This window comes from Castor canadensis, chromosome 3, assembly GCF_047511655.1.
Source record: "Castor canadensis chromosome 3, mCasCan1.hap1v2, whole genome shotgun sequence".
NCBI lineage: Eukaryota > Metazoa > Chordata > Mammalia > Rodentia > Castoridae > Castor > Castor canadensis.
The window spans coordinates 4,551,868-4,571,215 of record NC_133388.1 but is presented as its reverse complement, the minus strand read 5'-3'; the positions used below and the strand labels follow the sequence as shown (position 1 = coordinate 4,571,215).

General features: G+C 42.5%; 1 pseudogene; it reads left to right on the top strand.

Annotated features, from left to right (window-relative positions):
• The first annotated feature begins 455 nt into the window (after window positions 1-455).
• Window positions 456-1,213, top strand: LOC109677758 (B-cell CLL/lymphoma 9 protein pseudogene; annotated as a pseudogene).
• The last annotated feature ends 18,135 nt before the right edge of the window (window positions 1,214-19,348 follow it).

Here is a 19,348-nt window from a genome sequence, read left to right as displayed (position 1 = left end):
TAAAAAAAAAAGCAAAGCAAACACACAGGAGACAAGCCCTAGACTTATATCTTCATGTTCTCCTGAGGCTGACCTTGAGTGAACTCTGTGCTGAGCACTGCCTGCTGGTCTTCAGTGCCTCTGAATGCAGGTTTGAATCTGTGCTTCACTAAAGTTTACTCACTGTGTCTCTTGCACAGTAATAGAAGGCTTTGTCCTTGGATGTCAGGATCTTCATTTGCAGGTAAGCAATTCTTTTGAAATATCTCTGGACATGGAATCAGACTTTCACAGATCCCTGGTATTCTGTTGTGTGGCTACTAGCTTTGCTTCTATATAACCAGTCCACTCCAGGTAAAATGCATACGGGTTGCCAAGAATAAGGGACACACCAATGAAGCTGCTAATTCTCCCAGGAGTTGCTTTTTCTGCATCCCTGGAGGAACACTGTTAGCCATCCCTGTTTGTGACTGCATTCCAGCAACTCTGTAGTGAGGAACTGTCAATCAGAAAATACAGAGTTGCCCTATGTCAAAGTAGGAGGTGATGATTCATGCCCCTACAGTGATGTCCTAAAATGAAAATACCCAGCTGGATTCCAACTCTTCAAATCACAGTAAGCACCCAGTCAATCCCAGCCATCACCGCATGACTCCAAGAGTGGATTCTTTACACCTAAGACACACCCTGGCCCAGGTGGAATCTTGGGGCTAAATAATGGAGCTGAAAATGGTACCAAGTGCAAGGGGAAAAGAGAACAAAATATTTCCACTGACTCATTTGATCAGAGACATCCAGGGACTCCAAACAATGACTCTGGCATGAATTAATCTAATTCTGCTGACCATATAAAGTCTCATGATCCTCAACAATACCCACACTCCATGACCCATCAAATGCTACAGCCCTTAGATCTCCCATTCCGTCTCATGGGCAAACGACTGCCCCTGAGCCCACACCTGCTCAGAAAAGTCCACCCAAAGTGTTACATATGTTTCCTACTGAGAAGGCCTAAAGCTACAGAGGTGTATTGATTGGCCAGGTTGAAACTACCATCTTTTATCACACCTATAACATGTTTAACACTACGACAGAGAAAAGCACAGCCCCTCTGAACAAACAGGTATGTTCTGTTTAGAATGACCCAAAACCTCTCCCACAGCAGCCAAACACGACAGAATTCTCAGAACACCAGATTATAAGCAATGCTACCCATTCCAGCACCACCACCTAAGTCTGCTACTCCTATGGGTAGCCATGCCAGCTTCACTACACTGCCCCCAGATGATAACAGAGCCAACTTGAGTCCTAATAATTGAGCAGTGATATCTGTCCCCCAGAGGAGCAACAGCTCTTCAAAAGATCCAAAATCTTCCCCACATACACCAGTACACAGTGGTGAACCCAGACTCTGGCAGAGAACCCTATTGGCCCATCACAGGAGCAATTGCAGTGCCAGGAACATTCCTTACAAATTCTCAGAGATATCCTTCCATATTTTTGAGGAGAAATAATTCACAGGAGCTCAAAGTGGGGGACCACAGCAGAATGCTGGGTTATTAGATGGACCTCAGAAAAATAATCAAAAGTACCAGTACAGGCCATGGTGGCTCAGTCCAAATCTAGATAAGGGACCTGGGCCTGAACCAGATGTGGGAGCTCCATTTGGCCCTCAAGGATATAGAGATGTGCCATTTTCTCCAGGTGAAATGGTTGCACCTTCTATGAACTCCCAGTCTTGGTCCATAGGAGCTGATGACTTTGGCCATATGACTCCCATGCAACTGCAGAAGGAGTTTTATTAAAAGAAGTGGTGGAGTCAGGAACAAGAGGTTGTCTAGCCATGCTTCCTTCAGCACTTCACTGAGAGGAGTGATCAGGGGGCATCAAATTCCATCCCAGATGATTCCTGGTGAAACCTGGGCACCCAAGAGGGCAGACACACTTCCCGATTGCATCAATATTTCACATGTTCTGCACCAGGGGGCATGGATCCCCACCCCAACATGCCAGGAAGCCAGACATGCCTCTGTGGATTTGCAGGAATGATAAACTCTGAAATGTAGAAGTAAAATGTCCCCAATTCAGCATCTAGCCCAGGTCTTTCTTTAGTCAGTTGTCCAGACAATGAGCCAATAATCCTGGATAATTGAAATTTTCCTTCTCCCAGGGTGTCTTCATTGGTCCTGAGTGAGGTGAGCACTTTCCATACCACTAAGGATTCTCTGAAGAGATGTTTCAACAGCAGCTGGCAGAGAAACAGCTTGATCTTCTCACCAGGCATGAACATGGAAAGCATCAGGCTCAGCATGGAGTTGAACAGGATGATCCAAGGATCCCAGCACCACATGGAACCTGGGAATAATCCCATTTTCCTTGGAAATCCGTGGAGGACCTTATGAGTCCCTCCAGGGGTCTCATTCCAAAAGGAATGCCTCCCCAGATAGGTCCTGGTCAGGAACTTGAGTTTGGGATGACTCCTGGGAGAATGAAGGATAATGTCAATCTAAATGTCAACATGGGATCTAACTCTCAGATGATTCCTCAAAACATGAGAGTATTTGTGACACACCCTGAGGAGATGATGAAATTATTCCCAGGTAGATCAAACATGCTGCCTGCCCAGCAAAAGATACTGTCCCTGCCATTTGGTGAACACCAGGAGCAAGAGTATGGCATGTGCCCATGCCATTCCTTCCCATGTCTCAGGGTTCTCCCTTCAACAGTGACTTGTGGAATCTCAGAGAACTAAGAGGGCCTGTCCAGAAGACCCACATCTAGCTCAGTCATTTGCCACAACTAACTCTCATCCCTTCCAGTAACCCCAATAGCCTCAATAAGTGCCTACAGTCCAGTGCGGCCTGGGGTGGAAGTCTTTGAATGTATCTGTGACAGGCAGCCAGTCTTGAGTTCTGCTGCTGCTTCCTCTGTTCACCTTAAGTCTATATCACTTCATGCCCCATCACCTGGATAAACTTACTCTCCAAAGCCACAGAGTCCTGGGATCTTTCCACCTACAAAGCCCTCCTCACCATGGCCTTCCCAGCCATGCTGGGATGCATGAAGTTTGGTGCCCTCCCCACCACATACAGGCAGCCAGCTTGTCTTTGTCAATATCCCTGGAAGTGCTCCCTGTAGTATACCTTACACTTTACTCCAGGTTACCAGAGCCAACCCTTTCCCAGAACCTACTCCCAATTATATCTGAAATGTCAAAGTTTGCAATGCACAGGTCTAATTGTTAATAAGATGATGCTATTCTACTGGTCAATTTCAATGGCAAATCCCCTCTAGCATATTCTCCCAAATTGCCTTCAGTGTATAATATGCCAGGAATGGGCATCACCACACAGAATCTTCAAATTTCATGTCCAAAATCCATGATTCTGATGCCAAACCTTAGCCCAATGGGAATAAGCCAGTCACTTTCTTACTACAATCAGACAAACTCTCCAAATGCCATGGTACCCAACATGCCTCCTCCTGGGGTCCCAATGGGGCCTGGCTTAATGTCACACAATTCTATCATAGGGCATGGGTCCCAGAAGCCTCTGATTGCAACGCAAGAAGGAATGAGTTTCCTTCAGGGTTTCCTTCCAGCACAGTCTCCTCCATAGCAACGCCATTCCCTCACAATGGCCCCAGTGGGAGCAATGCAACTTTCAGGAGGGATGGGTTTCCCAGTACAGGTTCCATTTGGCCTCCCCAGAAACCTGTCCTAAAGCTCAAAAGGCTTAGCTCTTTGCAAGCCTGGAGTCTGAGTGAGTCTGGACGCCTTCACTGTGCTGGGGAATGACATGTCCTTGGTGTTTACAGACCCAGAACTGCAGGAGGTCACATAGTCTGGACCCACTGTCCCTTATTATTACATCTGAGAATACTAAACATACATTACAATGTATTTCTCCAGGGGAAGTTCCAGGCTGTAAACAGCTCCAGGGTTGTAGACCTAGATTTCACACATGTAAAGTTTGATGGACAACCAATCCCCCATAATGGGAATAGCAATACCTGGGATGGGAGATACAGGGCCAGTAAGAGCTGCAGAATTCCCACTTGATAAAGCTCCCCCCATGGAAGACCATTGCCCAGTGAGACTGTGAGCCTCTATCCAATAATGCATGATGGGACCTCACCATTGGAGTATGTCACCAGCAATATCTACCATGCCCAGGCAGCCCACCATGATGAGCAACCAAGTTGCTGCTGTGGGCATTGTTCCAGGAAGGACTGATGGAACCCCAACAGAACATCATGATTTTCACACATCTGTGGCCACAGGGAATGGCGGGTGATGTGGGTATGGGTAGGTTCAGCCAAGGACCTGGCAGCATGGGAAATGTGATGATTTGTGCTGCTAAGTTTGGGCATATTGATCTTGTTCAAGACTTGTTTCCAGATTCTGAGAGCTGCAGTGAGGGAACTCCAAGAAGACTGACAGTTGGTCATGTAGTAGGAGAACAAAGACACCCAAGGGCTGCTTTGGAGGAGGGGAGGGCTCAAGAATGTGTGGATTTACCTGAAACAAACTATTAATTTAATCAGAAGGTGTTTTTTAGAATTCTTTCCTGGTTTTGTTCTTTGATTTGGTCTCTAATTTTTGTGTGTATTGTACCATACTGTAAAATTTTAGCAGACTTTAGTCTACAGGACAACAGGAGAACAGGAATTCTGGACTGTTAACATTAGGTAGAGAATCTGACTTCAGACAGTTTTACTATATTCTTTCAACTCCAGTGTAGAGAAAAACCAACTTATGACCTGAGAGCAGAGTATTAATGAAAAGCACAAGAAAGGAACAAAATTTGGTGGGAAGGAGAATTGTTCTTTCTAAAATAATGAAGCTTAGGTAACTTGTTTTTCGGTCCATGTGCTCTTTGGCACAGATTGTCTATTCCAGTGTACAAACAAATCAACATGTTTTTCTGCTTTCCTCCCTACTCTTCCATTCCCTTGGTTAAGTGTGTTTCTTTCCTTCAGGCCTGTGCTGGTGGCTCTCCTCTCCTCTTCACTTTGGCAGTGGCAATACCCAATGATATTCCAGGAAAATAAATACACTGAAGCCTTCCATAGGAGCATCTTCTTGGCACCAGCAGGGATGGCTCTGTCATGGGGACATCCTCTGGAATTATCACACCCCTCACCTTTCTTTTTCCTAGAGAAGACTTTGCAGCCCACCATGCTTTCTCTACTCCTTCTCTTAGGAATTCCAAGGTGAATTTTATTAATGGGGGACTGGAACAGATGCTAAAACCTACCCAAGATTTTGTTTTTGTTTCAAATGTTGTGATTCTTCCCTTTCCCTTCTCTGTCCTGCAGAAGATGTTGTTTCTAACCTTCATTAAATTTTGTACAAAACCACTTGCCAGAGTTGTGGTGTCAGAAAAATAAAATATATTGTTTCTTACAAAAAATAGAAAGCATGCCCTATGAAGGTGGAGAATTCACATTTTCATAAGTTTATCTCTGATGTAAATGCTGGAGCATACCTTTCAATTCCCCAGGATCACTCTGCATCAATTAAAATGAGAGTGTGGTAAGATGTATGGAAATCTTCACAAACTGGAGACATAGTAGCACTGAGTCTTTCCACAAGCCTCACACGTACAGCGAATGTGCTGAGCAGGCCCTGGCACTGCACAGTCCCTTCAGCTCCTGCCTACTATGCTGTCGGTGGATTGGGCACAGCTGTGGGAGCTGCACAGGCCCTGGAGGACCCACCCAGCAGGAGAACTTTCCAAGACACAATTTCCTGTCATGAATCAATGACAGATTCAAACAGGTGTTTCCAGGAACCTTAGCAGTATGCTATCTGCATTAATGGTGAGAGTGTTTGCCTAATATGCTAGAGTATGTTAGTGGCTCATAAATATGAGACTTGCTGTCCTTGATTGTGAAGTTCACACAGATAAGCTGTGCCAACGGAAAGAAATACTGTCCTACCATGGGGGAACAATAAGATAGTGAGATTAAAGTAAAAACAACAAGTTCCTAAAGCCCCTCCCATCCTAATATCTTTCCTCAGAAACCTCATTAGAAGATTCGACAACCACAGAACTGTAGCATTCTGCACACCTTCATAGCCAGTATCCAGCTCATAATTGTAGTTGCTGGTGACTTGGCCCTGTTCATTTGTACCTGCCTCAGAAAAGTACACACGTTGAGAATGGGTGGCAAAGGAAGTGTCTCGCAACATTGGACAGGAAAAGCAGGAGAGCTGTTCCTGTGGGCTTTATATGACCATCACCATCTTGAAACAGGAGCTACCATGATGACTGATCAGTGAACACAGCCAGGACGTGGAAACAAATAGAAATATACATCATGCAGTTGGGACCATCCATATAGAGACTGCTGTCACTCATTCTGTGTGCAGACCTTTGGTGCAGCTTCTAGCCTCTGGGTCATTAGTTGAAGAAGGAAACTGTTTTGTCTTCAGGTGTTCACTGGTGTTTCAAATTACAATCCTGGGTAGGTTCAGGAAATCCAAGTGGTAATGATTAGCATGTATCATTGATAATGTTAGAGATGTGGCTTATGAGTTCTGCTTTAAAAAGTACATGGGGATAATGTTACTGGGTAAACACAATGTACATCTTAATGATATAGGTAGCTGGCGGAAATGCATTCATTCACATCAACTCTTCAAAATTCCAATTTCATTCATACTTTTACATTAATTTCATCAACTACTTCATCTCTATGTCTTCAACAAAAAACTTACACTCATCCAGGGTTTTGTAATCATATCCTCCCTCAAATATTTTTTTCATGAATGCTAGTTGTCTATCCTACATGGTTTCAAATAATCTCGTTCACATAATGGATAGTGAATAACACCTGAGCTGCCTTAAACTCTAGGGTCTGTGAAGGACAGAAGCCCTAACTGCCTACGGACATCCATCATTATGTGCAGAAGACACAGGAACTAACAAGGCTCCCAGCTCTCGACTGAGTGCAGAGGTGGCACTGGTGCAGTCACAGAACAGGAAATACAGACTTTTAGGAAACTTCCACCCAAACAACTTCTCCTAACCAGGGGATAATCGTGAACCATGTTAGGAGAAATTTCTGAAGCTCACAGCCCCGTCTTCATATTCTCTTACATGGGAGCTTCCTAAATATATACACTATGTAATCCTATACCACACATGTAGGTCTTTCTCCACATGGACCCTGATTGACAAAGACATTCTCAGGACGTTACCTATTACATAGACTGTGTGTTATTGGCAAACATCACATATAAATAGCATAGCAGTGTGTAATGATCAGTGTAACATGGTAAGTGTTACCATGTCTGGCTAGAGCTCCAGTGCTTATGCCCAACATTAAGTTTGTAAGTTTCTTGTAGATTGTGTTAGTCCCTTGTTATTGATTCTCTCTGAGTCAGGGAGGTTTTCCTAGGCAACCTACTTCATTCTCACCTATGCAGAGAATATCTGAAACGATGTTGTTCCATGGTGGATGCAGTTTTAGTCCCTGTCTAGCACATCAAGGTTATTTGTACTCAAGGACTACCCATGTGACCTGGACATGTCCCCATAATATATGCAATAGACACAACCCAGTGTTTATCAGCATCTCTTCCCAAAGATGCATGTGATGGAGGTGACTCTGTGACAGGAAAAGGAGGATAACATCTGTTCTTTTTCCACATCCCGTTTTGAACAGGGAATCTGATGCCTTGACAGCGTAAATCCATATTGTTTGCTCTGTCTGCATTCCTAATAATTGAAGGTAATCAGCTGGCCATCCAGAGCTGTTCTTCAATCCCAGAGCTGCACAGTCAGTGATGGGTTGGTTTTTGTGACCTCTATTATCATGTGTTCCTTCTATGTAGCAAGCTCTTGGTTGGAAGACTCAGAGAGGGCATTACTCCAGGAGATGTGAGTGTCTTGTTGGAGTTTTGTGGAAAGATAGAATTTTGACGATAAATCAATAAATTCTGTATCATATATTGCTGGTGAAATGAATGTAAACTTATGGGGCTTCATGATTGCATATAAACATTTGAAAATTCTTAGGAATGAGTACATCTCCCATTTTCAGCAAAAAAGCAGTCAGTATCTTGGTCTTGTGTCAGATTCTCAATCATGTAACTCACATCTTATCTTCCACCTTCCATTTTCTCAGAGCCGCAGCTTTGGCCTTGTGTGTGGTATTACAGATTTCTCAGATAATGCCTGGCCTTGTACAGAGGTCTAAACCTCACATATCCCCTAGATCTCAGGATTGTCTGAAGAGATGTATCAACAGCAGCTAGCAGAGAAACATGTGGGTCTCCCACTGGGGATGAGCATGGAGATGAACAGGATGATCCCAGGCTCCCAGAACCATGTGGATCCTGGGAATAATTCCATTTCCCACAGATACTAGTGGAGGGCCATCTGAGCCCTTTCAGAGGGGACATTTTAGAAGAAATGTCTGCACAGATAGGTACTGATCAGAACGTGAATTTGCGATGGTTCCTGGTGGGACCTAGATCTCAGATGATCCCTGAGAAGATTAGAGAGTCGAGGCCAGGCCCTGAGGTGATGATTAAATACACCCAGGTAGTTTAGACATGCTGCTTGCCCAGCAAAAGATGGTGTCCCTGCCTTTTCCTGAGCACCCTCAGCAGGAGCATTGCATGGACCCAGGACAGTCCTTCCCTTGTCTAAGGTTACATGCAGCAAGAGTGGCTTGAGGAATCTCAGAACACAAATAGGGCCCTGTAAAAAGGACTAACAGATGGCTCAGCCATATGCCCCCACTACCTCTTAACCCTTCCAGTAACCCCACTAGCTTAAACACAGTTATCACAGTCCAGTGAGGATATATCTGTTGCAACCAGCCACGTGCATTCCTCAGGCATTTACCTTCTGAAATTGCCCGTGATGCACCAAGTCCAGTCCTCCATGCTGTTTTCACCCCTGGGGAATCTCAAGGCCATCTCTCACCCCCTCACAACTGTCATGAATGCTGTCAGGACCAGCAGCTGCTGTTCCATTAAATAACCCCCAGTCCTGGGGTCTGCTGCTGTTTTTCCTGTTCACCTCAAGTATCTGTCACTTCTTGCCCCATCACCTGGTTGAATCTCCTCTCCCAAGCCTCCCCTCCAGACTCCTGGGATCCCTCCAAACTACAAAGCCTACTACACCATGGCCCCAAAGCCATGCTGGGAAGTATGGAGTCAGGTGGTCCCTGACCTCCTACATCCTGTCAGCATGAATCTGTGAATATCTCTGGAAGTGTTCCCTGTAGTACATCTTACACCTTACACTAGGCCTCCAGATTCACCCTTTCCCAGAACCCTCTCTCAGGTATGATGTCCAAGTTTGCAATGCCCAGTTCTACCCCATTGTACCATGATGCTCTCAAGACTGTGGCCAGCTTCAGTGGCAACTCCCCTCCAGCTTGTTCTCCAGAATTACCATCAATGTATAATGGGAATCAATAAAGAGTCTTTGAATTTTAGGTCCAAACTCCATGGTTCAGATGCCAACCCACTGCCCAATGGGGATGACCTAACCACTTTTGCACTCCATTCAGATGCTTTCTCTGAATACCATGAAGGCTGTGCTGGAAGATCTTTCCACTGTCAGGGTCAGCTTGCCCTGTAAGTTCTGTGCATAGTTGGTCTTATTCTCAGGGTCAATCCGGCCCATCCATTCAAGTCCAGCACAGAAAAACAGACTGGATCTTATGTGGGAGACACCTAAGGCATCTCACTGTGGTATCTGAGCACAGTAATAGATGGCTGTGTCTGCAAGTTCCATGCTGGGAATTGTGAGGAACACTTGTATGTTGTAGCTGTCCTTGGAGATTATGAGTCGGATATTCAGAACTGGTATATACTACCTACTATCATTCCACCAAATCTTTGTCAACTAGGCCAGCACCTTCCCTGGGGGCAACGAACCAGCCCACAACCATGTTAGTGGTAGACAGTGAGAAGGCAGAGAATGAGCATGCCATTCTGAGGATCTGGGAAGGTATGACCATTCAGTGTGACCTGGGACAGGACCCCTTTGGAGATACACAAGAAGAAAGTGAAGCAGATCCAGGTGATGACAGGGCACTTCCACCCCAAGGGAGCACTGCAGAACACTCACATGCAGGGAGAGTCAGCAGCAGCAGAGTTGAACCCAGCTTGTCCACGGTATTGAGCAGTCATGATCCAGGCTCTGTGATGGGCTTTTCAGCTCAGTGCTGGGTGGAACTTAGGAGATTTGCATTCCTCCCGCAGGGATCTTTATCCTGATGGGTGATATCAGGTATAGGACTTCAGGAGGAGAGCAATCTGTGATGAGTATCACCTGTGCCCTGTGCAGATTCCATTTTTGCTCCCTATGGGTGGTCCTGCCCCTTCAGGACCAGTGTTGGCTGTACACAAATTCTTCTGTTAAGCCCCTTGGTTTGGAATGACTGAGTCACTTTTCCAGCAGATTGATATTCTCTTTGGATATGCATCCAGGAATCATTGCAACTAGTATTCCTCCCTAGAGGATTGGTGAAGAGACCAAGCTGTGGCATTAAAACACATCAGAGGATGAGAACTGTGTGCTTGGGGTCCTGCAGGAAAGTATTTCAGACAGCTTTTTATTGAGCTCTCTGTGACCAACAGAGAAGGATTAAAGTCTACTATAACCACTGTTTGATAAAATGGAATCACTGGATAATGAGGAGGCAATAAGATAAAATAAATGGGTTAAAGGAGTGGTTATGTGGTGAGTACTACAGTAGGAAAAAGACTTTCATATACACTGCTTCTGCACCCAGTGGTTTAATTTTGAGAACTTTTTGCATCCCACTCATACTTACAGCACCCATTTGAGAAACCTAAGCTAACATTATTGCTGTCTCATCACTAAAACCTTTTCTGGAGATGTTAAATGTGTGATACTATCTTTGTTTCAAGCTATTCTTCAGTTTTCAATGAGGTGAAAACTTCCCACAGGACATAATTTGTGTGCTCCCCCAAGTGTGAGCAAGCTGAAAGGCAATGAAAAAAATCACCTGCATCACAAGGATGGGTGTTCCAGCAGAGCAGGAGAAGTGGAGGCTTTTGAAAGGAAGTGGATTCCACTCTTTTTAAGTGGATTTATCTTGAGCTGGGAGGCCTGATGATCACAGGCAGGTTGTCATGCTGTTACTGGAGTATTTGTGCATTCTTCTGAGATGTCTTGTGCTGTGCTACCATTGTGCATCCTGTCATATCTCTGTTATATACTTTGCTGTTCTGTATTGAACTTTGATAATGAATTAACATTTAGGGATAACATTATTGTGTCAAGTCCTCCTTAATGTGGCCATTGATCAAATGCATTAGCCTGGAATATGTATGTTTCAAAATGACCCATATATATCTTAATGACAAATAAAACCACCACTAGGCTCAGGGGAATAACTGCTCCCACGTGATTTAAAGGTTGTCTTCACATGCTACACTCTGTGCAAAGGAAAAGCAGGTCTGTGCAGTTAATGGTCACCAGGGCTGGATGAGCCTATAGATGCGGGATGATCTATGATCTAAGGAGGGTGAGAAACAACTCAAAATGCAAAGGCAGGTGGTTCTCCATAACCCTGGGAAGTGCCTGTGCAGCTGCCTGTACTGTCCCTTTCCAAGGGGTTCCTAGTCATCAGAGCTGTGGGGAAAAACTGCCAAGGCACCAACAAGGATCACCAAGGGATTAATGCAACCCTGTCATGAGAACCTTCCAACACTGATGATGTTGTTCCAGGGATCTCATAAGAGAAAACATACAGAAATCACTGAAGTAAATGAGATCCCTCTGAAATATACTCTGAAAACAAAAAGAAGATGTACAAGAAGGATGAAGGGGAATAAAAGAACAGGAAACAGAACAGGAAGAGGAAGAAGATGAAATTCTCCCGTGGAATTAATGTGTGATAACTCAAAAATTAAAGGTGAGATGTTTAGTTTAGGTTTTTACCTCACAGAATCCTAACTTAGGTACTCATCTACAGAAATTCATCCACTGGCAAAAGTTCATTTCCTTACTACTAGACACCAATAACAGTGACTTTAGGGACTCCCATAAAATTTAAAAGTTTCCACTTGTGCACTAACTGAAATAAACAAAGATTAAATAGTAGACACACAGAGCATCCTTAATTTTATATGTGGTAACCAAAAATCATATGTTCTCCCTCATCTGCAGAGTTTAGATCTTGGGCAAATGCTGCAATGTTTTTGGACTTGGGTCACACACTAAGGGGAGAGCACATATGGGAGGAATGTGGATAGGTAGGAAACCCAAAACTTGAAAATATTTGGTGTCCCCACTGCAGAGGAGCTAATACAGTAACCTTAAAATGACAGAGGTCAATATGGGGAGGTGACAAGGAAGTAGTGAAAAAGTCAGGTAGAGATGAATAAATTCCAGTTGTAATACACTTGTTCATGGAAGCAATGCTAGAAATTCTCTGTATAGGTATCCTTACCTCACCTAGCAAAAATACTAAGTCTTTCTTACTATGGCTCATGTCTACTTTTCAATAAAATTGGAGAAAAGGGCAGAACAGGTTCTGCCTGAAAGTGAGGGGGTTGGGGGGATAGCTGCAGGGGGGACAAATGGCCCATATAATGTATGTATAGATGAATAAATGAATTTAAAAAATTTTTAAATAAATGACTGTAATACAAACTTTTAACAGTCAAAATTGTGGTAACTATGTCCTTGTCTAAAGTCATCAGTGTTATCATTACAAGTGCTTAGAAGTAACCCCATAGACTGTGATATTTTCACCCAGGAAGTAATGAGTTATAGCAAGTCATTTGTGAAAGGACACAGCAAGATAGGGACACAGGCAAACCTTACAGTGATTGTCTCCACACAAAGCACATTGAACAAATATACTCAATCCTAATTAATTTCATAAGAGCTTAGGAAATCAAGGAATTATAGCTCCTGAATTGATTATAACATAGCACAAAGACTCAATGATGAAGGCAAGAGGGATCATAAGTGCTGAATATAGCATAACATAGTAAAAAGACTAATTGAAACATATTGGAGGGATCAGACCTTCTGAATTTAGAACAACACAGTGCAAAGACTCAATGGCCCCTTCTCCCAGGCCAGTGCTCAGGGACTGAACTACTGGAAAGGTTTTAGGCCAGGAAGCAAACAGATTGCCTTCACTATCCCTCTTCCATCCTTTGGTAGCAGAGCAAAGACCCCAGATTCCAAGACTGGGACATGGGCACAAGCACAGAGATTTGCATTGGAGGTCATAGCTAGGCATTGAGACCTAGCACTGTGGAGAAAAAAAAAAGTGCCTACCCACAGGGGAGGGCTCACAGGTGGGGCCTGCACATAAATACAGTGAACTATAAGTTTCTATAACAGACTCCATGCCAGCTTTTGAGTGAACTTGGAGTACACAGTTGCACATTGATTCAGTGTTGCCCTCTGGGGATGTGAGTATCAGGTACTTACCAGATTAGCATTAACCTAGGTTGGCAAGGCCTTGCTGGCCTTAATACAACCTTAGGCATCACAAAGTGGTACAATGCCACATCACGTGGGTGTAGGCCAACAGTAGTAAACTCATGAAATGTTTTCTGGGACTTAAGACCAATATAATGAAACATAACACTGGGCAGACCCCTAAAGTTCTTATCCCCTGGCCTGTGACAGAAACTCTGAACTAGCCCCTGTACCAGGGTAAGACACATGGCCTCACTACCTCAGACCAGATTCAGATTACTTTAAGTGTGAATGGCTGTGGAACTGTGTCACCATGACTGTACCTCAGGAATATGCAGCCCAAAGCAGCATGGGCTTTTCTCCCTTTGCATTGACCTGGACAATGACTCAGTTGTGGGTCACCTTAGCATTGCTAGTAGTCACATGCCTAGAAAATGGGCTTGGGGATTCCATTTCTATGGTGATTCTACAGAATCACAAAAGGATTGCAAATAGGTAGAGAAATGTCCAACTTCCTCAGCCAAAATGGAAATGCAGATCATTATTACACTAGGATTGCATTTGACCCTAGTCAGAGAACAATCGTCAAGAAAACAGATGCTGTCAAGTGTTGATGAGGATATGGGAGAAGGAAACATCATATTCCATTGCTGGAAATGTAAACTAGTGCAATCACTACAGAAATCATTACTGAGTTTCATCAAACTTTTAAATAGACCTACCTTATTACCCTACTAATACCACCATTGGCCATATAACCAACAGAGTGTAAATCAATAAACAATAGAGATACTGGTGCACCTATGTTTGTCACAATTCTATTCACAGTAGCCAAGCTGTGGAATCAGTACAAGTGACCAACAACCAATGAATCAATAAAGAAAAAAACCATACAATATATGAATATATAAATATATATATAAATGTATACAAAATATATATATATATATAATATATATATATATATAATATATATACAATAGTGTGTAATTCTGCTATGAAGAATAATGAATTTGTGATGGTGGCACAAAAATGCATGGAACTGGAGCAAGATAAGGTGAATTCAAAAAACCAAAGATAATGCTTTCTCACATATGAGGACTCTAGAACTAAAATGATAATGACAATGATAATTATATGAATAATAATGATGCATGAATGTAGAGGGGATGCTGGCAGATGGAGAAATCAGTGGGCGGGTCAAGGGGAAAGGATAGGTGACTGGGGGGCTTAATAGGTTCAAAGAATGTACATATATATGTGTGTGTGTGTGTATATATATATATATATATATATATATGGAGATAGCATAATGAAACCTACTGAATACATTTTAAAAAGGGGAGGTGCAAAGAAGGTTAAGAATGAAAAACACCACAACATGAGGGTGAGTTTGATGGAAGTATACGGTACTCACCTAGGAAGATACCTCAATGAAACCCCGTGTACAATTAATCAATAAATGCTATTGCATTTTAATTATGTGCAAAAATGAAGGCACACTATATTAAAATCTATTATAAACATCAAAAACTATATGAAGAGGGAAGTTGATAGCACTCAGTGCTAGAATTAAAGCAGAAACATCCCAATTAAAAAAACCTATCATTGAATTTTACAGCAGTAGTAATATAAGGGAGAATGAAAACTCAGAATTATGAGAAATAAAAAAATCCTAAACATTAAAATAAAATGAATTAGAGGCCAAGAGAGGCATGGTGGCTCAAGCCCTGCCCAGTGTAAATGTTCAAAGATTCAAACTCAATCAATGGCTGGGTGATTAGCACACCTGCCACATACCTATGTGAGGAAGTACAAATATGAGGACATGGTCCAGGCCACCCCTGTCTATAGCAAGTGTCTCTCTTAAAATACCTAAAAGAAGGGAGTACTGGCATAGTTGCTCAGGTGGTATAGCACCTGTGTATCAAGATTAAGGATCTGAGATCAAGACCAAAGCACTGATAAATGTAAACAAGTAAATAATGAAGAAAAGAAGGGAAAGAGGGAGGGAGGAGTGAAGGAAGGGAAGAGTAAAGGAAGGAATAAAGGAAAGAGAAAGGGAAGGGATGAAAGAAGGAGTAGGTAAATTAGAGTCCTAAAATTTTGTTTTAATTTCAAGAGAAAAAAGACCTGGTGGGTTCAAAATATAAACACAACTGAGAATTCCTTAGGCTAAGTAAGAAACAGTTAGTAGACTCAAGTAAGAGAGATAGAGATGAAGGCGGAACACATTACTACAGATTTCACAGAATAAAATATCACTAGATATTATTATGAACAATTGAAAGGCAAAAATTTGATAACCTGTAGTAAGTAGAATAACTCTAGTTCATGTACACTTTCTCAAGGCTGAAACAGTAAAAACTAAAAAAATCAAAAGCCTGAACAGAAACCAGTAATAAGACTGAGTCTTTGATTAATAAAAATTATGCAATGAATGGATTCCATGACTGATGGCTTCTCTGCTGAGATTTACCCAATATTGAAGAAAGAACAGATAAAAAGACTTCTTCAGTCATTCAGTCATTCTAAACAATGACTAAATTCTAAATTCTCTTTGTGAGTCCTGCACACTATGATACCAAAAACAGGTGAGGACCGGTACCCATTCAAAATTAATGCAAAATCACAAGTTGCACCAAATATAGCAATAAAAAAATAGGATATTGTAAGCAAACTTAATCAGAGATGTAAGATCTGTATCAAGGAAAATATACAAAACAGAAGAAACAAAAACAAAAAAAGAAGAAATTTGTGTTCATTTGTTGAAATACCTAATATTAAGTTCTTAAGACTACTCAAGAAATGTATGTGAAGCTTTGAAAAATCCTAACATTTGTATAGAACCACAAAAATACCCATTTTAGCAAAAAGAATAAATTACAAAGCATTGCCCTACCTGATTTCAAACTATAGTAGAGTAATTAACACAGCAGGACATTGGCATAAACACAACAGATACACAGACTACAGAGAACAGAGAGATAAAAGTCACTTATGTGTCTACACCACCATATTTCTGACAAAGGCCACGAATGCACACTGGAGTCAGGGTGGTATTTATAAGAGATGGTTCTGGGAAAATATGACATCCACAGGTTGAAGAATGGAGGTAGACCACAATCGTAACCAGTTACAAAGATCACCTGAAAATGGCTTAAAACATAAGTCCAAGATTCTTCCTGTGAAGCTACTGGAATAGGAAATGGAGGAAATCCTTCAAGTCAGGGGAAATGACAGGACTCCAAATATTAGGAATCAAGATCAAAATTGACAAATAAGATTATTCCAAACTAAAAATCTTCTGCACAACAATGGAAACAATCAACACATGAAGAAGGAAACTTGAGTATGGAAAGAAATATATTAAACCATCCATCTGAAAAGTGGTGGATGTCTAGAATATATGATGAACCCCAAAATATCATTCCTAAAAACAACTTAATTAAAAAACCACCAACAGATATAAACATTTTTCAAAGAAACACACACTTATAACAATATGTAAGTTTTCATGAAAAAGTGTTCAATGTCACTATTCTCATGTGTACTAAACTCAAAACCACCGTGAAGCTGAGCATTTGTGCATGTCTGAAACCCCATCTACTCAGGATATAGGAGGAGAATGGTAGCACATTTGAGAACAGTACTGGCAGAGTTTGAGATACAAAGACAGTCCCAGTGACTCATGCTTATAATCTTAGCTTCTCAGGAGGCCGAGATCAGCATGATTATGGTTCTAGCCAGCCCAGGCAAATAGTTCATGAGACCGTATCTTGAATAAAACCATCACAAAAAAAGGTTGGTGGAGCAGGTGGTGGTGTAGGTCCTGAGTTCAAACCAAGTACCACAAAAAACACATAAACAAAAGGTCTGGGGATGTAATACAAGAGGTAGAGTGGTTGCTTAGCTTGTGCAAGGCCCTGATACTAGTAGCAAAATAAATTGTGACTAATTTCCAGGGTAACGGTCATCATGACAGAGCCACAAGACATGGCTCACAAGAGACCTACATGCTGTCCCTTGAGGTGTCCTATCTACAGGTCTCCCCACAGTTACAGGGATGGAGTTGATTCTGTGACAGAAAAGACAGAGCAAGGTGAGCTCTGTGCCCACATCCTGTGTTGCCTGATTATCTTAAGCCTTACACCCAAGGCCCACCTTGATTTCTCAGGAGTCGCCTTGTGCAGAGGACAGAAGGAATCCTTGGGATTCTCATCAGTATATCTCGGGGTTCATCAGCAGCTGTACCCTGAGACACACCTGAGATAACAGAACATGGTGCAGCACTGGGATTTATATCTCAGCAGTCACAAGGTGCATTTTCTTATTGAACAAGCAGAAAAGGAGGGTGTAAAAATTTGTTCTTGAATAATAATTTGAATTAAATTGAGGTAAAACAGTAGAATTGGGTTTGTGTGGTACAGATGTGCACAGTTCTACAGGAGGAACAGTGGAAGATTTGAGACCTATTAGGTTTTATGGGTCAGTGATCTGGCTTCTCCTCCCTCTTGTACACAACGTAAATCCCAAACTCTTGTAACCAGGGGTACCACTGATTCTCTGTCCAGACTGACATGAAAAAAGAGTCACCAGCATCTCGGAACTTGTTCAGAATCTGCTATGGGTGATGACAATGGAGAATCTCCTACTGCACTGCATGCCCTGCTGGTCTTGATCCCTTCGCAGCAAGGAAGTTTGTGTCTGGGCTCTAACTGTAGTTTATCCATGGTTTCTCTTGCACAGTAATACACGGCCATGTCCTCAGCACTCAGGATGTTCATTTGCAGATACAGCATGCTCTTGTCATTGTCTCTGGAGATGGTGAATCGGCCTTTCACAGATGCATTGTATTCTGTTGTGTAACTATTAGCTTTGTTTCTAATGAAACCCACCCACTCCAGTCCCTTCGCTGGAGCTTGGCATACTCAATTCATGTAGTAATCACTGTAAGTGAATCCAGAAGCTGCACAGGAGAGTCTCAGGGAACCTCCAGGCTGCAACAAGCCTCCCCCAGACTCCACCAGTTGCACCTCACAATGGACACCTGCAAACTTAGAGAGTTTTGGTCAGGAAGTTGTCACAAGTACTCACCATTCCTCTCACTCATGTCCACTCTCACACTCAGTATCTCTTGTGCTCCATCAATCACCTTTTAAAATAGCAACAAGGAAAACCCATTAAGCCCCAACTGCATGGTGAGTGGTCTGTATTCTTGACTGATCACAGAATCGGGTTCTCTGGGAATCCAGGACTGGGCTCCTCTCCCAGAGTTGCCGGGTCAGGGCTGGGCGGGTACTTATGGAGAGAAGGAAGTATGATTTGCATGCCTGTTTGCTATATAACAGGCTCTGGTGTTGGGTGTCAAAGAGAAGGCACTACCAAACTGCTGTGGGTGTGCTAAGAGAAATGTGCAATCATTGATAATATCTAGTAAGTGCAATTTTTGTTGGTGCTCTATTAGCCAGTGAACATTCATTATTTTATCTCAGTGTTAGTATGCATGTTGTCATGCATTCCACTCACTTCTTACATGATACAAACATGTTGAGTCAAAAGCTGAAAGATGTGAGATATGATAAGAGCTCATATCTGCTAAACACAAACTCAAGTATTTGGACCTGTAGTCCTTCCCAAAGCTCTGAACTTCCTCTGCCTCTAAGCGAAATCCAAAGTAGAGATGGACATGCTTAGTGCTTGTGCTTCTCTAAACATAGACCAGCAATGAAGATTCTCTGAAGCATCACTCAGGAGTCTCCCACATTTCCTGTATTATTATCTCTCCATCCTACCTGCCTAAGTTTACTGTTGTTTATTTGTAATAGCTTTAATGAAGTATAACTTGTGCACCATCATGCATATGTAAATGTGTACAATGTGATAACAATCTATGAAACCATCACCATTACCAACACAGAAACAAATCT